Source organism: Ornithodoros turicata, chromosome 4 (assembly GCF_037126465.1).
Source record: "Ornithodoros turicata isolate Travis chromosome 4, ASM3712646v1, whole genome shotgun sequence".
NCBI classification, from domain to species: Eukaryota; Metazoa; Arthropoda; class Arachnida; order Ixodida; family Argasidae; genus Ornithodoros; species Ornithodoros turicata.
Genome location: NC_088204.1, coordinates 71,403,096 through 71,427,127, shown reverse-complemented (window position 1 = coordinate 71,427,127; position 24,032 = coordinate 71,403,096). Strand labels below are relative to the sequence as shown.

The 24,032-nt window shown below is 46.2% G+C and overlaps 1 protein-coding gene across 8 annotated transcripts in view; it reads left to right on the top strand.

Moving 5' to 3' along the window:
• LOC135391829 (RNA binding protein fox-1 homolog 3-like) overlaps positions 1 to 24,032 on the top strand; it is a 318,229-nt gene that overhangs the window by 177,316 nt on the left and 116,881 nt on the right. Inside the window, exon 1 of one of the 8 annotated variants that reach the window (XM_064622328.1) lies at positions 107 to 2,049. The exons of the other annotated variants lie outside the window; for them this stretch is intronic. The gene's annotated coding sequence lies outside the window, so the exon portion shown is untranslated. Of the gene's footprint in view, positions 1 to 106; positions 2,050 to 24,032 lie in introns of those variants that run through there. 8 annotated transcript variants of the gene reach the window in all.

Genomic DNA, 24,032 nt, shown 5'->3' with positions numbered 1-24,032 from the left:
CCTCACCTGCGTGTCCGTAATGGAACGTTCCGCCGCCCCAGTGCGCGTGCGCACGCTTTCTCATCCTACCGCGTCGCAGAAAACGCACCCAGAGTTCAGTGCAGGGGTAGCGCGACGGATAGACGACCATCGATTTCGACTTCGATCCCCGGATTCCCTCTCGTGCCGTTCTCCATATGGAACACCCCGAGTTCCCCTTGGAGCGGGCTCACCCGTCGCTGGACTCTCGCGAGGATGCCGTGAAGTTTTGGTGAAGTTTCCCCTTTCATTCGGTGTTATAGCGAAGCGCCATCCGTGAATATATACACTTCGGTTACGCGGACATGTCGCCGTTTCTTCTTCTGTGCTCGGCAACGCGTTGAGGAACCAAAAATGAAGTTTGAGTGCGTCGTGAAGTCTCGGTGAAGGGAGTCGACTTTGAGGGAAGTGCAGACAAGACGGATTACTGTGGATTCGAAAGGTGTCAGGAAGAATCTTACTGTTGCGGAATTTTTTAATAATATATTGTCCGAGCGGGGAAGAAATGTCGAGTGAAAGCGGTTGAGGTAGAGGCATCGTCGTGTTGAAAGTGCCACTGGGTATGACGGACACTTCCACGTTTGGAGCTTGTGCCGCTGATGCTGAACACCTCGTAAACGTGCGCAAAAGTGGACAGCTTTCAACTATATCGCTGACATCTGATTAGCCATAGCCCCTTTTCGGCGAAAGAACTACAGTTATCCACATTTGGTGCTATTAGTTCAGAAACTTCTGGCTCTACCATATCTCGTCACAACGCGGAGACAGGAAATCTTGTTTGCGGTGACAATATCGAAGCATATAGTCTGGCAAGATTACGCAAGTGCCCGGCTGTGGACAAGAAGATTACCTAGTGGGGCTCGTGAAAGCTTGCTCCATCTTGGGCGTTCCTATTCGTTGTTAAGCTCTTTGCGTAACTCCAGTCAATGAAATATGAGAGCGGCTTCGAAACCTCATATTGCTGCGGTCTGCAAGAAGAAGGACTAGAACAACATTGGCAGGAAAGCGCTCGCAATTTTCCTGTGGGTGCCACAGCATAGAAGACAAATTGTCCGGCCAACGCTGAAATAGCACCAGGCTACGGAAATATCACTGCGCTAGAGGCCGTTTATCATACTACTCTGAACGTGTCTGGATACCACGTGGACAAAGCCATTTGATAAAGTACGCCAGAGGAAAGTGTCACCGCACGTGGCAGTACACCGCAAAAACCCTGGCAGGCTGTCGCCTTAGCACCGTAACAGACTAGACGTTTCTGCCCCATATACCTTGAGCTCAAACCCCACGACTCTGGAAGACAAAGCGAGGAATTACTTCCCCAATCCTTCGGCAAGATTCCGACTCTGCATATACCACATATCAGCAGCACTTTTCTGCGGCTACTTTTTAGCGCGCCTTTTTCCCCTCTCTCGTATATCTCGAGACCAATATTTTATTACCCTTCATACCGTCATCTTCGTACCTCTATATTACCCAAACGAGTGATCGCCCATTAAATATCGCAGCCACCGCACCTCTTCGGCTCCATCTACACGTAGCTGGACTTCGTGCCTCCTTTCCCCCCAGTGCCATCCGTCCCTCGTGTGATACCCACTTTAGCGTAGACCTCTTTCCACCAAGGAACACACCCGTGATATCCCCGTGGCATCCACTTCGGAGACCCACGTTCAGGGGTCCTACCCGGGAGCTGCGCATCCCGCCACGACGGTGTCGACGGCGAGCGATACTACCCAGTGGCAGCCCCAGGCGGCTGCCGGCGGTGGTGGATTAGTCGGAACCATAGATTCGAACGGGACCTCGACGGACAAAGAGGGGATTCCCAGGGCTGGTTTGGACAAGTGGTGGTCCGACGCCTGGCTCAAGGCCGGAGCTCCGCAGTTGGTTGAGGTGGGGGCCCTCGAAGGGCCCCCAACTTTGGCGGGTGCACCTCCGCCACCGCCTCTTGTGGTGAGCCCCCCCGGTAGACTGCCGGGAGAGCTGCCGCCCTGCGTCCTGGTGCTGGGATCTCCCAGGCTTCCGCCAAGGTTTTCGGTAAGCTGCAATGTATTTACTGCGAGTAACGACTGTAGTGAACTTGTGTCGCCACATCGAATATAATATGCGTGTAAGTGAAGACGTGCTGGAAGGGCCCCCCGTGGGAGTGCTGCCTCCGTTGTCTCTTCCTCCTGTCCTCAGGAGACGACGGAGAACAGAACATTTTCTCTGGTATCGCTTCCTGGTCTTGTCGATGAGATTCAACAAGTAACAAGTAGCCTATAGACCTCTACCCGAGAGTGTCATCATGACGTCGGTAGACAGGCTGAAACCGAAACAAATCGGAAGGGGAGGGCTGGGTTCCACGAATGGGTACTTGTTCGGTCCCTCCTATTGAAAGAAAAGTAGGATCGAAGGTCGCGTCCCTTTCAGGGACCATCGTAATCCCCTCAAAACCGTGTCTTTTGGGCACGGCCTTGTTCGCCCCTAGCTCCGAGCGTAGCTGTGGCGCTGTTGAACACTATGACGTCATTTGTTTACAAAGAGGGAGAGGTCTATACGTGATGATGATGACATGAGTTCTTTTTTTAATTCCGTGTTAGCACCGCGAAGCAACTGTGGCTATGAGCGGCGTATAGACGCGGACAGATGAAGAGAGGACAGCAGGAAGGAGTGGGGGACAGGGGGGGGTTAGTATGCGTCCTGGGCCGACGATGACATGAGTTGTTTCGGTGCCGTAATATACCCCATTACATGCTTGGGAGACTGAATTGCGAATAATTGAAGTATATCACGTAACGGTTGAAGCGTTACTGTGTGTGAAGCAGGGTGCGATTCACGCTGTTCTAGGTCTTAGTGATCTCACGTGTGGCACAGCCTCAGCAGGTATTAATCTAGTTAATTCTAGTTTCTTAATGTATATTCATCACGTCATCAGTCAGGTTGCCCGTTTCTCATGCTGCAACACTCATATAACGCATTTCTGTATCGTCTACTTAGAGTTGCACGACCGCAGTCTTTTTTCAAGTGACAGTAAGATAAAAAAGCACAAACTGCTGCTTATTATCGTAAGTTTTCATGAAGCGGAGTGCATTTCATCGAAAACTAATGAGGAAGTGGCTTCAGCTCCTAGGTGACCTCCTGTTAGAACAGACGCGCGCACACACACACACACGACAGATAAATGTATAAATATGTTTATAAGTGCGCAATTTCGCCATACCAGCACTGGACAGCTGTGTTGGCCTTGTTGGACCATCCTCAGCAGTGCTCAGGTAGGCGACGTTTGAGCGAGTGGCGTCAGAAGGTGTCCTCCCGTCAAGGTGGGCGACTCACCACTGAAATCCCAGTGCAAAGCCGGTGAAGTATTTAAGGAAGGAAAGGAGCCGAATCTCTCTGGCTGCACGTAGAATACGTGTTTATAGGTGCTCAACGCCGCCATAGCAACACTGCATGGACAGCTGTTTCGGCCTTGTTGGACCATCGTCATATACCGGGTGTTTCAGTTAAATTCCCCGGGCTAAATAATCCGCGAACGGGTGCACCAATCGACGAACTTTCTTTTTAACAAGTACCTGTACGATATCACCTACAAGCTGCGCACCGTGTGAATGAGTGGCAGGCGCTCATTATTTAAATAGAAAATTTAAAGGAGTTTCGTAAAAAAACATAACCTCTAAAGCAGGGCGCTGTCGACATTAAAATGGGTACTACCCCTTTTGGGACCTTCAGTGGACACCTTTAAGAGAAAAATCTGCCACCGAAGCGGGTCATTTGTTGCTGCAATTAATATTTTGTCGGGGCTGGTCGCGGTGAAGCGCAAAAGGACGTAATTCATTGGTGTAATTCATTGGTGTAAGGACACAATTCATTGGTGGATAAGGGAATGGAAGAGCGTCCTTTTGCGCTTCACCGCGACGAGCCGCGACAAAGATATGTAAACCAAAACCAATTAATTACTGCAACAAATGACCCGCTTCGGTTGCAGATTTTTCTCTAAAAGGTGTCTACTGAAGGTCCCAGAAGGGGTAGTACCCATTTTAATGCCGACGGCGCCCTGCTTTAGAAGTTAGCTTTTTACACGAAACTCATTTGAATTTTTATTTAAATAATGAGCGCGTCCCGCTCATTCACGCAGTGCGCATCTTGTAGGCGGTATTGGACAGATACTTGTAAAAAAGAAAGTTATTCGATTGGTGCACCGGTTCGCGAATTATTTAGCCCGGGGATTTAACTGAGACACCCGGTATAACATACTGCGTGGTCACGTGAATCATGGGAAAACAGGAGGCAAAAAGGGACTAAAAGAGACGAAAACCGCAAAACGACAAAGCACGTAACCTGTGGAAGCCAACCCCCTCCCCTGGTACAAGCATATAGCAATAAGAAAAATATATATGCTTTTGTATTACGTATATTATTATTTTTTCTTTTTGCTTTCACCACGAAAGTTTGGGCTTGCCTTCCAGAGTTTACGTGTTTTTCGTTTTTCTTCTTTCTTTTTTTTCCTTTTTGCCTCCTCTCCTCTCACGTGACCACACAGCATGTTATATACTCGTATATAGATGTCACCTCCTCATTATTTTTCTATATACCTGGTGAAACGCACTCCACTGCATGAAAGGTTGTACGATAATGAGCAGTAGTTTCAGTGTTTTTATCTCTTTATCCCTTGTGTTTGCCGTATACTTGTGAAAGTTTCGACATTCCCCGATTCCCTAGATATTAATACGCATAGATTAATAGTCACAGTATGTCTTATTTCGGCTTGTACAGTTTGGACAGTCGTAACGCCTTCGGTGACTGCTACAGCATGAGTGCTTCAGTTACTTCCTACTTGTTAAACGAATATAGGGCTCCATTTTCTCAGCGTGTATTCACGACTGTAAACAAATTGATGCACTTGTTTTGAACCCTCCGAACAGCCTCCTATACAAGCATCCTTCATTTGCTCTTCGCGTGTGCGCCGCTAAAGACATCGGTTACCGCTTTCATCCTTGGCCGCCACGAAAACGCAGGGCGTTGCAAACAGCAAACTCAAGAGCGCCGGAAGTGCTTCCCTTAACAAGACCAGCCAATCAGCAGTGTGCTTGTTGCTTTCATCAAAGCACTCCAGGCTTCGCTCAGCACTCGAGTTCTTCTTGCGCGACATTCTTTCTTTTTCTTTTTTTTTTGCCACTTCCTATTCATTTTTTTTTCTTCTTCTCTGTCCACATGAGGGCACCTGCCTTTGAGAGGTCACATCACGCGACCGTTTGAAAGGCGCCGCTAATTGACTTTCCGCCGGCTGTCTTGGCTTCACCCTGTACCCCTCTCTCCCCCGTTCTCATCTTGAGCATGAGGATTTCGAGCAAGAGCTTCTTTCACGTTTTGCTGTTCCTACTTTGTAGAAGAAAATAAAAAGATACATTTTCGAGTTCTGTTTCAACACTCGACGGGCAAGAATCGGTTCTCAAGAAGCCGTGATTTTTTTATTTTTTGTACGAAAGGCATGACTTAAAAGATACTCGTCGTCTTTTACACGAAGAAAAAATAAAAATAGAAAGACAAAAACAACACGGCCTTGCTTCGAAGGACCGCTCGCTGAACGGATAAGAAAAAGCGCTCAGTCAATCACGCGTGCTTCGTCCCTTTAATTAACGTAAGGGTAAAATCTTGCAGCCTTTTTTTTCTTTTGCTGCTTTGTCTCTCGTAAAGCGACAAACAGGATTTGTAGAAGAAAGATGAAAGTCACGTGATCTGTAGGCCAGTCAAAGTGATTTGTAGGCCTTTTTATTTTAGCTTACGCGAACCGGTGGTCGCATCTATATGCTGTTGATCCAACGCTTTTATTTTAAATGCCAGGCAGTTTCCCTCGCCTCTTTACGTCTATCGTGCGTCGTTTACGACTTAGCGTCGCGTTCATCCCTGCACTCCAGTATAGGCTGGGCCACAGCAACACGGCGCTGTGTACAACTTTTGGTTTTCCGGCAACAATCCGACACATTCTCGAAGACTGCAGCCAGTACGTACGCGAGCGACGGGCCTTTAAATGTCAACTTGAAATGCCAGATCAGAGGCCATTCAACATCTGCAAAGTTCTCGGCCCATGGAGTAAATCTGGACAATCAGTGCCGTGCACTTGGCGCTTTTCTTTCCTTTCTGAGGGCCACCGGCCTCCTTCACGAACTGCAGGGATTTCCTTTCCTCGTCATCGCCACTTTTTTGCCTTTTTGATACCCCAGTGAGGAAGCGAAACGAAAGTGAGGGGCTTCACAACTGCACTATCAACACAGAACTTCACCACAGAGCACGGTGAGGGCCAACCACTGCGCAGAATGATACCTTTATCACTTTCATTTTCATCAGACGCTATAAAGCAAATATCGGCACATTACCTATGAAGTCTGCTCGGTATGCACGAACTCCCCCGAGCAACATGCAGCAGGCCCGCAGATCGCTCGCCAATAAACCGCCACCGACCTAACCAACCAACGAGCCAACCCTTGTTTCACGCCAACAAGGTCTCCGTGACGCGCCTATAGATCCCGTTGCTGTCTTACCGCAATGACGAGAGCTTTTAGGGGGCGAACGGCATCACTTTCCTTATTCTTGTACGCGTGAAAGATGATCTATGCCGAGCGTAGAAGCGTGTCTGGTATCCGAGATGGATGGTGCCTGATCCATCATCCTGACGCTACTTCGACGGGGGAAGGAGACCATCCTGTACAGGCAGGGAGGAAGGATGAGCTTGACGGACTGTACATACGACGTGTGACAAAGGCGACCCCTGGTGCCATCCTCGCGTACCTGTCTGACACTGGTGGGGAAAGTACTCGCCGTTGTTGGCCTCAAAGAGATGGGCAACGTCACGACTGGGGGAATGTGCTTCCTGGGCCGACTTCTAAGGGAACTGTGCCGACATATGTCTGAAAGCGTCTGAAGAAAACCCAGGAAACTCCCCAGACGGCACAGCCGGCTCCGGGATTCGCACCTGGGTACCTCCAAGTCTCGACGTGGGTCTGAGACTGGAAAGTATTCCCTTGCATTCAGGTTTCATGCAATCAGTGTTGCACACGACTTGCATTTCTTTTAGTTGCACGCAGTGCTTTTCCTAGCACCCCCGCACGCACCCCTACCCCCTATCCTACCCCCCCCCCCCACACACACACAAAAAAAAAAGCTCGAAAAAGCCGTCAGGTATTGACATCACCCTCTACCCCCGAGGTTAAAACTCAGCGAAAATCCCTGGTTGCACGTGCACAACGATTATCGCAGTGGGAGGGGAAATATTTAGAAAGAGGTTACGGCTGAGAGGTTTGGCCACAAAAGAAAATGAGGACCCGCTGCTCTGCATTCGTGCGTTGCTAGGTGGTGGTTTCACTAAGTTTCGCGTGTTTAATAAATTTTGCTTAAACAATGAGCCAGATGCTACCAAAACGAAAGAAGCAGGGGGTGTCTAGTTGGTAGGGTACGTCCGAATGTACGGCCACCAGCATTGACAGGATCATAGGATGCGTGCTGTATGGGAATAACCGTAAGGAAATATGTAAAAGGTTTATCCAAGGACCTCACTCTCATGCTGAAAGGAGATGATGTTACCATGGTAACAAATAGGCCGTCGTAAATTGAGGCATGTGCTGTCACGCTTCACGTCGCGAACTTCCAATAGCTTTCAACGAGGTGAAAAAGTTTGATGGATAACCAACGAAACCTGCGAACTGATGCTGCGAAAAATTCGACGTATGCTTTCTCCATCTGTCTTCGTCTGTACGCCTCTCATAGCAACAGTTGCTTCGCGGCGCACATAGCTCTTGAACTGAGGAGCTCCCTTCCCATGAAAGAGAACATAATGTGCTGGATGGCACGTGTCTTACAGATGGGTGGGGAGGATGAGAGGCATAAAACCACGTGATGAAAGCGAGTTTTCCTACTATACGGTAAAGGAAGTTATCAAATCAAAACTTAGCAATGTGATGGCACGCCCTTCAACGAAACAGGGCGACTGGCTTATCGTGTTATCGGAATCGTTATCGTCAGCATCTCTACACTCTACGCAGGTCTACACTCTTAAAAACAGAACTTCACCACATAGTACGGTGAAGGCCATTGCACACACTCTTCAAAATGAGGGTGGTGATGGTGAAAGGGCTTGAGGGTCTTAAAAGTGAACTTCACCGCATAGCACCCTCCTATCAAACCATCATCTCAAATGATATCGTTATCTCCCCTGATTTCTTGAAAACGGGAGGCGTACGCCTTTTTTGTGACACTTATGCTGTTCATGATTGTCACAAAAAAGGCGTACGCCTCCCGTTTTCAACAAATCGGGGCAGATAACGATATTACACTCTTAAAAATGAGATTCACCGCACAGCATGTTCTTAGCCAACCATCATCTCGAATGATATCGTTATCTGCCCTGATTTGATGGAAACGGGAGGCGTACGCCTTTTTTGTGACACTTATGCTGGTCATAATTGTCACAGAAAAGGCGTACGCCTCCCGTTTTCAACAAATCAGGTCAGATAACGATATCATTCGAGATGATGGTTGGCTAAGAACATGCTGTGCAGTGAATTTCATTTTTAAGAGTGTAGGTTGGATAGGAGCGTGCTATGCGGTGAAGTTCATTTTTAAGAGTGTGGCATGTCATTTTCGGTGTTGGGGCGGGCACGTAACTCAGATGGTACAGCGCTCGCTTGGCTCGTGTTTTACTCGAAGTGACAATGATGCAGGTCGGGGAGTGAGGACGGGGTTTACCGCATTTTACCCTAAAACGTGAGGCTCTAACTGTAGTTCACTGAAACGTACATCCCAGAACGGGATTCAACAGGAACGACCACTCCCTTTTGTAAAGTGGTACATCCTTTCTACAACGCATAATCTCCGGTTGTTGACATGAATGTCGCGCTAATCAACGGACACCTGGTCGATTCCAATGCAGTATTAATCAGACAAGGGACGCTGACTGAATCGAGTGCACAGTGCTGACAATGGATAATCTGTTTAGGCACGTATTGATTATCCGCTCAACCAGTGTTCACGCGACGTTCATATACATGCATTTCGTTACCTGTCCTGTCTGTTCATATGGATACTCGTTTACCGCGATCGGGTCAAGCGGGTAGCCTCATTATTCCGGGATTACTGAATCGAGGCCTGGCCGGTGTCAGACGGATTCGTCGAACGCGTGCGATACCTGTAATTATTCGGCCATTGCGGGGGAAGTGGTAATTGAATTTGTTGCAGAGTTTCATTTCGAGTTGGTCCACTTTTAATTAGGGCCAGGAGAATTGAAGTTGCTCGAAAGAACAGAATGTCTTTCGACGGGACGCCTTCGACGAGAAATAAAATTTTTCGGTTAAAGTACACACAAGTAACTTTCCATCATGTTCAGCAGGCACCGTCTGCCCCGCACTCTTAAAAATGAACTTCACCGCATAGCATGCTCCTAGCCAACCATCACCACGAATGATATCGCTATCTTCCCTGATTTGTTGAAAACGGGAGGTGTATGCCTTTTTTGTGACACTTATGCAGTTCATAATTGTCACAAATAAGGCGTACGCTTACCGTTTTCAACAAATCAGGGAAGATAATGATATCATTCGAGATTATGGTTGGCTAGGAGCGTGCTATGCGGTGAAATTCATTTCTAAGAGTGCGTTTTGTGCATGTACCCGTATTTCAGAAACATATGTCAGGGAGAGCGCGAAGAGGGTGAGGGAGGGTGCCTTACTTGTCCGTCCAAAAGAGCTCCTTTGTTTGGATGTTGGGAGGTCGTGCCAGCGTGGTGTAGCGGTTAGCGCGCCCAACCAGAAGTGTAGGCACTTTCCACGCATGGCTGGTCTCGTTCAAACATATTTTGTACTGAAAGTTCTAACTGCCGGCGACCGCAGATGTAATGGCAACGTTTAATAATGATGATATCGATAGCTTCGATCGATTCCTTTATTAAGTGTTACCGTGGAAGAAATCATGTTCCGAAGTACAGGTTGAACTGCTAGTTCAATTGATGGTATGAGGTGATGGTATGGAATGGAATATGGCGCTCGCTGAAAAACGAGATCGCAAGGATGCGCTGGATGAACAGGATGAACTGATAACGTCATCTTCCCTGCCAGTTACAATGTTGCCACACTTTAAAAACAGAACTTCACCGCATAGCACGTAGTGCATCAATCATTGCCGCGAACGATAGGGTTATCGCTTTTGATTCGAGGAGACAGGGAGGCGTACGCCTTTTTGTGGCAATTACCATATATCCAAATTGACACAAAAAGGCGTACGCCCCCTTCTCTCCTCGAATCGGAAGCGATAACCCTATCATTCGTGGTAGTGGTTGGCGCACAGCGTGCTATGCGGTGAAGCAGTGTTTTTAGTGTGCTGCTACAATACCAGTTACAAAGTTAGTTGTTGATTATGTACCGCTATGTAGCCAAACGATGCCCGTGAGATTGAGTCGATTATGATCGATACGAAACATCACCGAAATAGTTAAACAATCGCTAAATATCCCAAATACTCGTCAGTATTACATTCATGGCCCATCTTCGAGCCAATTAATTGATTGATTAGATAAAACTCAATAGAAACATTTAGATTCACATTTATTTTACGCTGTCATAGCCACACTTTCTTCGCGGCGCTAGCACGCATTTTTTTAAAATTCACATTTCAAACTTTTTTTTTTGCTTTTTAGACCTCCCTGTCCTTTCTCTAGAAAGAGTAAACTGAATCGCACTAACTAAACTAATGGAACTAAATCGCACAGTGTTACAAACAGTTATAAAGAGACATCGCTATAAAGACAGCGCTGAGAACGTTACAAATAGCATTATGCCCCGCGCGTCCTGTCGAATCCTTTTTGCTCTCAGTAACCCTGAGAAAGCGCGCGTGAATCATATCACACCCACGAGCGTGTCATTTTGTTACGACTCCCCGTATAAAGCATCACGAGCAACGCCCCTGTCGAGGAGAAAAAGAGAAGCGCACACGTCGAGCGTTCTCAATAATGTACCGACCTGGATTCTAACGATACGCCGAGTATAAATTATTAGCCGTTCGCTCCGAACCATTTTGTATACACACGGCCGTACGTATGTATGTATGCATATACATACACACGCACACATTCGTGCGCTCGGAGCGCATAAATAATTTAAGAAGTCACTCCTACATTCCTTTCTCGAAGAAAAATCCTCCTTCGTCTTTCGTTGCTCCCTTTATACTTTGTTGCGTTTCGTGTTTTCGCGTAGCTGCTGTCCTACCTATATCAAGTCCATTTCTGCTGCCCTTTTTTCTTCTTCTTTCTTCATTTTTTTTTAGCTGTTCTTATACTGCGGAGGATTTCAGTATACGCAAGCTTTCTCGTTTCTCGTCTCGGATAGGTGTATGTGTAGTTTCTTCGCTCGCACGCGTCGGATACTTTCTCTCCCTTCTTTTAAAGCCTTTTTTTTTTTTTAGTTTTCCGCATGCTTTCGTTTATTCATTTATTTATATTTATTTTTTGAGGGGATACGAGCGCGTCTAGAATAAACGTATTTCGATGCGCGATGTGTGAATGTCGTAAAGGTACCCTCTATACCTGCTCGCTTTGTCGTTCCGAATGGTCGGAAAAGGTCATTATTTATTGAACAGCCACTCGCCTGTTGCTTCTCGAGGTTTAACGGGATTCTCTCTGCCCTCTGCTTGGTTATTTGCGGAGCTGCTTGACGCACACACACACACACACCTGAAGAGCATTGGGAGTGTCGTTTTCTTTTCGCTGTCTCGTCGTCTTCCCATTCCCGCCTAATCACGTCAGTGACGGTGTGCGTGATGTGTTCAAGGAAGGCACACGACGAATCGAAGCAGGGACGAGACATTCTTGGTGGTTCGGTCTGCAGGATGTTAGGGAAGGTGCGTGTTCGGGAATGTGGTGGCGAAGTGCTCATGAAATTCGCGGAGCGAGGGGTGTGGCAGTATGCGGGCAACCCGTTTAGCGGGGCCGTTTTAGCAGGCCGTTAGAAGCGTCAACGTGAAGGTGTCGTATAGTATACCTATAGGAACCAATTGCAGCGGTGTGTGACCGAAAATCTTATCCGTTGGTTGGATGCGATAGATACGGCATTCCGATGATTACACACTCTAAAAACAGAGCTTCACCGCATAGCACGCCGTGCGCCAACCATTGCCACGAATGATAGGGTTATCGCAATTGTCATTCGAAGGAAGAGGTGGAGTGGGGGGGGGGGGGGGGGGGCGTACGCCCTTTGTGTAAATTTGTATATATGATATTGACACAAAAAGGGCGTACGCCCCCTTTTCTCCTCGAATCAGAAGTAGTAACTCTATTCAATTCGTGGCCATGGTTGGCGCACAGCGTGCCACGCGGTGAAGCTCTGTTTTTAGAGTGCATTATGAAAGTTGTTTGCTAAAGCCTCTATTGTTTTATACCGTTAATAAGGGAGCTTGAGGTTTTGCGTCGTGGTTCAGCGAAAATCGGCGTTTTGCGCTTTTACCTGTATTTTCTGATCTTTTCCATGACTTACAAAAAGGAACAACACCGCATATCATGCGCCTGCACTCTTAAAAATGAACTTCACCGCATAGCACGCTTCTAGCCAACCATCATCTCTAATGATATCGTTATCTGCCCTGATATGTTGAAAACGGGAGGCTTGCGCATTTTTTATGACAATTATGAACAGCATAAGCGTGCTATGCGGCGAAGTTCATTTCTAAGAGTTTCTAAGTTTTGAGTTTTGTGCCTCTGTTTCCGTCTGTGTTCTTTTTTCTCTCTCTCTCTCTCTTTGTGTGTGACTGTTTTGCCTTTGTGTGACTCTTCGTGTCTGAACCTAGTGTATGTTTTTTGAGCTGCCTACGTGGTATGGAGTAGCCGGCTCCCACGTTGGTGGTGCCAATTTTCTCCATTTTTTTTTGTTTTCATTCACTTCGCTTCACTTCTTTCGTTTTGTTTTTTTGTCTATCCATGCAATAAAAAAGTGCGTACAAGTATAGATAGATACTTTGATCGCCGTTGCTTTTACGATTATACTAGTATTGTGAACAGGTTGCATATGCAAACACTTTCATCGACAAGGGCTGCGCGCGACTTGATATTTCTTGTACACGGTGTTGCTGATTGTGGAGGAACTCCTCAGCCCAGTGTGTTTCCATGTTCCGCGTAAGAATATTCGCACTAACGTGTTGTTTTATCCACCTTCCACCAGCTATGCTAGTTCCATGAATCGAGTCCAGCGAGCGTTTTGCTCTATTTTTAATGAGAATGTTCCTGACCTGTTTCTGCCTCTGGCGCAGTTTAAAACCAGCTTAAATCTCTTTAAGCTGTTTCAGTTTAGTCCTACTTCATATTGTTGCTTTTAGCCCTTTTTTGTTTCTGTTTTCCGTTATCTGTACCAGTGTCTTATTACCAGCCTGTTATTGTCATGCTGTTGCTAGTGCACCACCGGAAAGGAATTTTCTGTTGGTGGGCGCGATAATAAACAAATAAATAAGAGAAACACAGTAACAGAAAAAGCCGATGTCATGGCTGCTTCTAACGTGGAACCAAGAAGAAAGAGAAGTCGTTATACGTTTCGAACATCTTTCTCGGGCAATCTCCTCCCATCGGACAGAGATAGCGTAAATGGAACTTTTCTGTCCAGTAGCGTATGGAAGCCATTCATTTTTGATGCTTCTCACGGTGCGTACAAGTATTTGCCTGTATCGGTCTCGAAGGTCTCCTTCCTCTTCCACTCTCGATAGCCTATATAGCGTTCACTTTTCCCAGGCGTTGCGTTAAACGTGTCTAGCTCTGCTTTTGGAGGCTTATCAATATGTGCGGGGGCAGATGGAGGGATTGTCTCGCAGGAAACATGACACGGGAAACTACCGATCTTCTTTCTCTTTGCAGCTTCTTAGGAGGGACGGGTTATGTTAATAGAGAGTTTTGGCAAACTGTTGATAACGTGGCTTGCGTCGAACCGTGTACTCTTAGAAATGAGGGGGGGTCGAGGTAGCTTACCGTTGTTGGCCGCATTCAAGTGGGCATCGTCACGACTATAGCAAAAAAAAAAAAAGGAAAGTGGGAGAGGGAAGTACAGTGATTTGTATCTCTTAGAAATGAACTTCACCACATAGCACGCTCCTAGCCAACCATGATCCCGAATGATAAACGTTCTCGCCCCTGATTTGTTGAACACGGGAGGCGGAGCCTATTCTGTGCCGTGCATAATGACCACAAAATAGGCTCCGCCTCCCGTTTTCAACGAATCTAGGGCGAGAACGTTATCATTCGGGATGATGGTTGGCTAGGAGCGTGCTATGTGGTGAAGTTCATTTTTAAGATTGTATCAACCGGAACCAATCAGTGGATAAGATTGCGAGTCACACACGACTGCGATTAGTTCCGATATAACCTTACCAACAGTCTGCACTCTAAAAGCTGAACTTCACCTCATGGCACGCTCAGCGCCAACCATTGCCACTAATGATAGTGTTATCGCTCCTGATTGGACGTGAGGGAAAGGGGCGTACGCCTTTTTGTGTCAATTTGGATACATGATAATTGACACAAAAGGGCGTACGGCTCCCTCTCTCCTCGAATCAGAAGCGATAACCCTATAATTCGTGGCAATGGTTGGCGCAGAGCGCGCTATGCGGGGAAGTTCCGTTTTCAGAGCGTATATGGCGTAGTCGACTCCATGTTGATGAGGCCTATACATCTGCATGTTGTTTCTTTCCTCTTTTACAGTACAGCACCATAGAAGGTATCCGCGCGGAACATAATCGATGCCATCCCACCTCCGTTATGAAAAGGGCGACACGCAATGCGCGTGCACGCTTCGACGCAAAAACTGAACGGGGCCTGTTTACCGGCTGTACGAGCGAATCCCTCTCGAACGCCTTCGTTTTTCTCCATAACAAAGAGGGCCCAGTGAATGCATTCGAGCGGCAACCGTGTACAAATATACCGCGCGTGCAACAGCGTGTTAGGAAAATACCAATCGGATTGTGATGTAACGGAGGCGCGCCTGCTGCATTGTGTCAGAACTCGATCAACTTTTTTTTCTCTCTCTCTCTCTTTCTTTCCCTATATAGACGAGGATGTTTTGTGATTGGAGCGTGTCGCTTTGACGCTGCGCGCAACCTGTCAAACTAGAAACTGGCTTTGTTGTGGAGATTTATGCTCATTTCTATTTACGCCGATGCTGCGCAGAGAAGTTGTGTTGCTCGGGCTGAACGCGTGGCAACTTGATGGACGAAGATGCTCGAGAAGAACGGAATACACGGGGAGATTAAAAAGGATCTCGCACGGAAAGTAAAAATGTTGTGAGCGTTTCAATTTTGAAAAGTGGGAAATACAGCAATCCAGCAAAGGTGGGATTGGAGGAAAAGCTTCGGATCAAAAGCCGCCAATATTTCGAATAGAGCCTACTCGACGGGGCTACTCGTATACTGTGAGAAGAACACGCTGTCTGCTTTCGAAATCGTCACTCTTCTTTCAGTTTTGCTATTTTTGTGATTTCATATATATCTGACGTACATTCTAGATACAGCGGGGTGACTGAAGGCGAAGCTATTTGGCTTCACGTAGTGTATGAGTTTACAGCTCAAACGTTCTCATACCAGCACTGAACAGCTGTTTCAGTTGATTGGGCTATCGTCAGCAGTACGTAGGTGCTCAGCGTTTGAGTGGGTAGCGTGAGCAGGCCACGTAGAACGTGATGTCCTCACGAAAGGGTAAGAGCCTCACCACCCTGCACTCTTAGAAATGAACTTCACCGCATAGCACGCTCCTAGCCAACCATTATCTCGAATGATATCGTTATATGCCTTCATTTGTTGAAAACGGGAGGCCTACGCCTTTTCTTGTGTGTGACAATTATGAACAACATAAGTGTCACAAAAAGGCGTACGCCTCCCGTTTTCAACGCCTGCCTTTCTGCACCGCTTCCGGTTTGTTGCCAAAACGACATCCGGTTCCGCAGCAAACACGTTCTGCGCCAACCACTATGCCGATTGATACAGTTATCCCTTCTGATTTGAGGAGAGAGCGGGCAGTGTACGCCTTTTTATGGCGATTCAAATTGCCACAAAGAGGCGTACCCTCCCATTTTCAACAAATAAGGAAAGTGAAAGATATCATTCTGCAAGGTGGCTGGTCCAGATCGAGCATCTTTAGTCGCGGAAGGACCGGAAGTCTTCGTGGCACCGGATATTGTGACGGGAGTTTGTTTATGCTTACCGAGAACGTCATGTATAACGATATCGTTCGAGATGATGGTTGGCTATATACACTCTTAAAAATGAACTTCACCGCATAGCACGCTCCTAGCCAACCATAATATCGAATGATATCGTTATCTGCCCTGATTTGTTGAAAACGGGAGGCGTACGTCTTTTTTGTGACACTTATGCTGCTCATAATTGTCACACAAAAGGCGTACGCCTCCCGTTTTCAACAAATCAGGGCAGATAACGATATCATTCAATATTATGGTTGGCTAGGAGCGTGCTATGCGGTGAAGTTCATTTTTAAGAGTGTAGGAGCGGGCTATACGGTGAAGTTCGTTTCTAAGAGTGCGACGGGAGGGGGGGGGGGGGGGGGCGTCACGTTCTCTACGTGACCTTATGACGCCACCAAATGGAACGTTGCCTACCTGCGCACTGCTGACGAGGTCACCCCCACCCCACCCCGATAGGGCTGAAACAGCTGTCCAATACCAGTATGGCGACATCCGTGCTATAAACTCGTTCCAGATACAAAACTTCTCTACGTAACAGCCTGAATGGCACCCTCGTCTATATACATATGACAGCGTTATTTCTCTTCATTTGAAGCGAAAGCGGAGCGGTTGCCTTTTTGTGAGAGTGACCTTAACTGCATAGGTGTCACACACGCGCGTACGCCTCCAGTTTTCAACAAATGAAGGGAAGGAACGATGCCATTTGGGATGATGGTTAGCTTGAAGCGTGCTATGCCGTGAAGCTCTATTTCTAGAGTGTAGGAGCGTGATATGTGCCGAAGTACTGTTCTAAGAGAGTGCTTATAGTAGGCATCAACTATGCAGCCGTCGTTCGATCGTTGAGTATGAAATCACCTGCCTTTTTCTAAGTCATTAATGGAGGTAAGTAATTAGCTTGGAACTAATTCATCGACACAAAAGCGTCCAAGTACAAATTTCATGGACAAAGATGCTGCGGTGTCGCACGAAGCGGTGTCTAACTGTCGTACATCTGGTTGGCGATGAGACAGATAGAGGAGAGAGAGTGAGTGTGTGTGAGAGAGAGGGGTAAGCGTGATACGCTCATTGCTGCTGACGTCACGGGTAAGGCGATTTTGCAACTGACGACAGAAAGACAGTTCGAATAACAGCGATATGCTTTTTTTTTTAATGTGTTGTTTGTGTGCCGCGACGGGCGTGTTTGTAAATTAGGTCTGGCAGCGTTTTAAAATCCTATAATCTTTCCGAATTCACGTAGGAGATATCGAGCCGCGTAGGTCGCTGTATCTCGTAACATTTCTTTGAATGCTCCGTCAATTTAAATCTGCGTTGACATTGGCTCAACGCCCTTTCGCTGTAGGCATCTTGAAAAGCGTCGTCCGGTCTTTCTCTTTTGTTCATTCCTCTACAGGCGGCGAAGATGTCGAATGGAAAATAGCTTTACCGTACAGCGCAGATTCAATTTGACGGTTGTGGCACTCTGGAAGCGTCTTGTTTCTCTTTTCGAAAAGACACATTCGCCGGAAAACCTTGAATTGAAATATGTAAACACTTTCGATTTCATTACTGCGAAGAAAGAGCGAAGAACTACTATCTTTCCCCGTTTCCTCCTCCTGCTTTTCTATTTTTATTTATTTTTGAAGATGCGATTTGAGCCAATATTTTGTAGGACTCTACTGACGCTATGATATCGTCGTCGTGGAAAGAGCTTTTCTCCCACGTGAAGAGACACTAGATGGAAGTAGTGTCTTTTTTTTTTTTTTGTATCATTATGCAGCTACCCCGAAGGTATTCTATAAACTACTTCTTTTCTGAGACCGTTGGTATGCTGTTGACTCCGTATTTCTACTCTGTCTTCGCTCCCCTCTTTTGACTCGTTCGCGCAATGCTGCAATACGAAGCAAAAAGGTGATATGTTTTGTATGTGCGTACTCAGCAAACGCTTCGTAAAAGCGTGCCTTTGATGCATATCATAAGCGGAATCCGAAAAGCGATGAGAACGTGATGATAGAGCACAGTATTTTGAATAGCGCGTCGTTTGATATGTGTCGGTGTTATCATCTCGCATTGTGTGATGATCTCTTCTACTCTTTCTTTCCAGGTAAGTTGAAAGGCTTATTTGCTCTGGATCTTGGATGAAGGAATTGGTAAGAGAGACTCTTGCCTACCCCGCGGGTACATCTCGTCTTCCCGGGATGCAATAATAATTCGGTGTAAAATTCCCGCGGGAACCTCCATCGTTGCCGTGAGAGCTGGTTGAATAGGACACTTTTATGCTACTGTGTCGGAGTACCGTCGGTTCCACAGCTTACAAGGGCACTATTCTATCTTGCAGGAATAAGTGATTTGGCGGCCACATAGTTTGTTGTCCGTGGCTATGCGTAGCCGCTATTAATGGCTTATTTTACAACCTGTCGAGCTTGAATGCCTGGTAATTCGAAACGTCGAGCAACATGAGGAACTTTACTTTCTAAAGGATAGCACTCTTAAAGCAGCGTCTGTAAACACCAGCTTGTGAAGAATGTCCAACCTAATGATATTGTGGGCGTACGAGAAATAAGAGCGCGAAACGATGGGGGCACTATTTCTTTTGGCAGGAAGAGTCAGTCAGAAAGGACGACTTGCTATTCCATGGTGAATAACTCAAATCGACTCCGTGAGCTGTGGCGTTGTATCGTCCGCCCACGCTCAAGTTTTCTTTTTTTTTTTTTTATAACGAAGAGCACTAATCGGCAGTAATCATCTCGGATGCAAGTTTTCTTTGTAATGCCTACGAAGCCACGATTTCTGAGAGTTTAATTTCATTTAGTTGAACCGATTTGTGTTTATTACAACACCGGACGCACTCGTATAACGAGATTGTTAGTTGCTCGGGATACTAATTACGTATACGTATAATTAATATTATAATTAATTATAATACGTAATATATAATTAACAGTGTGCAAGAGGGAGGCGTAGACAGAGGGTTCATCAGGTAGACAATGTGGAGCGAGCTCGTGATATAGCGCTTCCTTCGCGGACCTCATTAGGTACCGACAATAGACCCCCTATTGACGTTCTCCGGAACAGGCCCTAATGAAAAAAAGGAAAAAAAAAATGACGAAGTGAGCTACCCAATTGACGCGCATTGTCAGCACCTCTATCGTCTTCCATTGGATGCAGCCAGACTTGCGCCCGTTACTCGAAAAAAGTAATTGATTAACGTTACCGTTACTTCTACGGAAAAAGTAATTTTTTACAGTTACAAATTACTCTGCTCCAAATGATGTAATTGTGTAACGAGTAGAAAAGTAACGCGTCGTTACTCCGGTCGTTACTCTCAATTCACGCAAATTATGCCCGTGTTTGTGTACCTCAGAAAAGAAAGAATGAAAAAAAAAAAAAGGTTCAACAGCTGAAATAACACGCGAAACAAAAACGCGTAGGACAAGTAAATATGTACGTCTACTGTATTTATCGCCCGGGAAGATGTTGACCCGATTGTGGAAGAACATTTCGTGGAACTTCCCGATGACTCACTAAACCTCCAAAGCTTCAGGTACCAACCACCACACTGGTGTAGGAAGAGATTAGGGAGAGAGACCTTGAAATTCCAGAACAGAACGTTATTACAGTAACCTCCTCTTGCTATAGTAGAACGGCCCAACAAAGACTGACGGCAAGAGAGGCTTGACTTGGGGCAGAACATCTGAAAGATTAGTTAATCTCTGCGGGAAAAGTAATCGATTACTCTGAAAAGTAATTGATTACTCCATAAATTACTTTGACAGTAAAGTAACTGATTACTCAAAAAATTACTGAAAAAGTAATTGATTACAGGCATAACGCAATTACTAGTCACGCGTTACGCACAAGTCTGGATGCAGCCCAGTTCTCAACATCTGCGCATAAGCTAAAGAACGAGGAGGGAAAAACAAAAAAGAGAAAGATGGAAACAAGACCTTATTTCCTAACCTCTCAATGTGTGCACGGAATGCATTTTCTCCCGCAGATTTTCCTCGTGCCCTTCCCTTTCTTTTTGTTGCTCAGTAAAGCAATCGCGGAAAAACGACGAACATCGAGTAAGAAGACGTGGGATAAGGATTCCTCGCTCGACTCGTGTTTCGTAAAGTTGCCGACACGCAGAGCAATACGATACCGGGTAATCCAACGTTTCCAGCTGAGTTGCTCCTCATCCTGTTTCCCTCTCATTCACAAACATGGAAAGGAGAACGAAAAAACGAAGCGACATCCGTCGATATTGTGGTCCTTGTCCCTGCACGGTTTCTGTTTCTGCCAACTGCCAACAGATTCTCTCTCGACGGTGTAGCTTGCTGTTCGGAAGCTCATGGTTGGGGCTGCGAACAGTGACTGCAAACTAATAGCGTGCTTGATTGATTGATTGATTTTTTAAAGAAAAGAAATAGCGTGCTTCTTATCCGCGATTCGATTTGTTCAGGGTAATGGTGGTCTTAGAATGTGGATTCGGCTTTCCCGCAATAATAGGTATGTTGCGGCGGAGTACCCTTTACAGGCGGAGCGATTGTAAGTACGGTTGTGTTCTGCTACTTGTACAATACGAACGGTGGGAAAATGGTGTGGAGAATATGGGGCTTTAATTGGTTGTATTTGATATTTGTTTTAGCCAACATAAGTGGCTGGAATCAGCAACAAAAAGCCACTGTACGTGGCTTGACGAGGTCACTGGTCCCGTAAAGCAGCTGCAGCGTCACATGCACTTCTATAATAATAATAACAACAACAATACGACTAAACAGATCAGACACAATAATGAACTATGATACACTATAAACATCTCACCAAAATAAAATAGACAAAACAGCATAAAAGAAACAGAAGAGACACAAAAAAAAAAATACAACTTCGCTACTTGGCAACTTGGCAACTCATAATCAATAATGAAACTATAACACACTATAAAACATCTCATCGGTTATACAGTCACTATGTGGAGAGGAAAAAATATTAACTCTATTTGAAATACCGACGAAAGCTGATTGTAGTGACCGAGAAAGTATTTAAAGTGGTACACCTGGAACATTGTGACAATTCTAGAGTGACTGTGCGATTGTAATGCGAATGACCGGCCATTCCAGATCTTTATCGTAATTATTCAAACCCAATGTATTTGTGATTTCGTCGCATAGATGCGCTATAGTTGGTTAATCAACCATTCTTTAGGGCAGTCCTAAACCATTTATCTTCACATGGATGGTTGAAAGCTCGTTTATGTTTCCGTTTAGCTCGGCAGCTGTTCGCACCTGTTATCTCGCTCTGAGGTACAGTGGTTGCGAGCGTGGCGCCATCTCTGAAAACTGCAGCAGTACACACACACACACACAAACAGTGACATTAGTAAGTAAATCAATCGTATACTGCAACAGCTACAAGAAAGCAACAAGAACAGAGGCATTAATTTTAACTTTCAGAGCGCAGAAAACTATTTTGCAGAAGCCATTCCAGGGATGTACCCCAACTGCAAAAGGATTTAAGACGAGAGTCATAATTTTCTAAAACCGAGAGAAAATTACCGCGCCGTACAAGGGGAACCGGAATGGACTGCCATTCCCCGTTCACGCGTATTTAATCGTGGCAGGCACGTCGTCCAACAGGGAACCGTTGGAATTAGGGGCCCCAGGGCTCAGAGCGGTAGCATTGTTAACGGGAGGATATTCCGCGAGAGCTTTCGCTTATACGCATAGCCCGCTCTTTCGGGGAATGGTTACAAATTACCCGCATATGCCAGAAGGTGGCTTAAGACTAAGTGGCGTCCGTGAGTGCCACATTCTCCATTTTATTTTCATTACACCAAACCAAACTCATTGGTGTCACTGAGGTTGCGAAAGGGTTGAAAGAGTGGAAGTACGGGTTCACAGCCCCTTATGTTTTTTCGTTAAAGGTGTTGAGACACTTTCATAGATGTGGTTCATTACGTCATGAACGCATTGTATTGCACGCCAGAATAAAAAGGAAAAAAAAAAGAAGTATTCTTCTACGTGTCGTACTTATCGAGATACGAGCCCTCGAACGCACTCTCGAGCAAAGCGCAGACGCCAGAGACGTCAGAGTTGCGTCCATTCAAATTGGCAGCCGTAAGCACGTGACGCAGGCAGACGGTGTTCTGTCGTCTGCATCGGAGGCTGTTCAAGCTTGCGAATGCGGAAGCCTGCCGTTTGAGAGCAAGTTTGTTAGAAATGTTGTAACTTTGCTCCCAATTATTATGTGTTTCTTAGAAAGGCGTCAACAGCGCAATCAGCTACTTTGCGCCATCTCCTTACAGGCTTTACAACTTACATCACCCTAGCTTTAACCCTGTACATTACGAAGTAGTGTTTATTGTAAAATTGCGGCAAATGACAGTTTATTGCGTATCCTGTTTACGCGAGCGAAGAAGTAACAACACGGATGAGGTGCACAATGTTATTAAATGTAAATTTTAAGGTACGGTGGGAGATGCTCCCGGTTAGTATAATTTTATCAGTTATCATTTTATAACTTAACTGTTTTAGACTACAAGGTCTGTCCCAGTGAAAGGGTGACTAGCGCACTCACGAGCGTGCTTGTGGCGCAATTTTTTGTCGAGCACATGGATTACGTAGCGCAGTCTCTCAGCTATTGGCTGAAGCGAATTTCAGATGGTTGGCACTTTTTAACCGCCGGATTTGAATTTGCGTTGGCATGACGATCGCTTTGTATATTTTTCAACGATGGAGCAGCGTGCTAATGTGAAATTTTGTTTGAACTTGGGAAAATCTGCAACAGAAACCTTTGAGATGATCCAAACTGCGTATGGAACTGAGGCAGTGAGTCGTAAAAGTGTCTTCAGGTGGATTTCGAGGTTTCGTGACGGCAGGGACGCCCTGGAAGATGATCCACGGCTGGTAGCCTCGAAGACATCCCGAAATGAAGAAAACGTGCACAAAGAGTTGCGGAAGTGCTTGCTTCAGACCGATGTATCTCTGTACAACTCATCGAGGAGCTCACCGGCCTTCCCAACAACAACAACAAATAAGTTAATGACAATGAATGGGGAAATTCGCCCCGGCCTTCCCAAAACAAGCGTGCATCGCATTTTGACGGAAGCCCTGCAAAAACGAAAGCTTTGCGCGCGATTTGTGCCTCATGTCCTGACAAGCCACCAGAAGCGAGCCGGACTGGAGCACTGCAGAGACATGCAGGTAACCGCAGCAGAGGATACTGAATTCCTCCCGAGCATCGTAACGGGCGATTAAACGTGGTGCTTCTAGTACAAACCACTCATGGTCACAACGTGTCTCGCAGAGTTAGGTACCGTGATATCATAAATCACCAGCTTTTGAACGATAAAGGAACTGACGCATTCATTCAAGCGTGTCATTTTAAGGCCTACCTATAGAAAAACAGTGTTTCGTCATTGTCCCCCCCCCTTTTTTTTTTTTTTCAAATTCCGTTTAGCCTTTCGACGATATCTGTCCCCATTGTCCGGAGATTTGATCTGAATCCGTCCCCGTGAATGGGCTTTCCGCTCAGCCTTGCTTTTCCTTTCTCTCTCGAGGGTTCCCGGCCCTTTCAACTTTTAATCCGCGCATCCCGATAATCTTCCTTAATCCGAGACATATAGGTCTGGAAGAGAGAAGAAAGGGGGATCTACGTGGCTTTCCGGTCATTCTTGTTGACGAATAAGCAACGGCTGCAATTGTGATGGCTGGAGGAGTTTGGTGTGCCTACTGGAGAGGGTTCTGTGTCCCATATTCCGTGAAGAAAGCGCGTGAGGGCGCCGTCGGTCATAGTGCGGAATGCGTTTTCACGAACTACACTATAAGAAAAAAAAAAGAGCAAATTAGGGAGTAATTGCAGTCTCTAGTC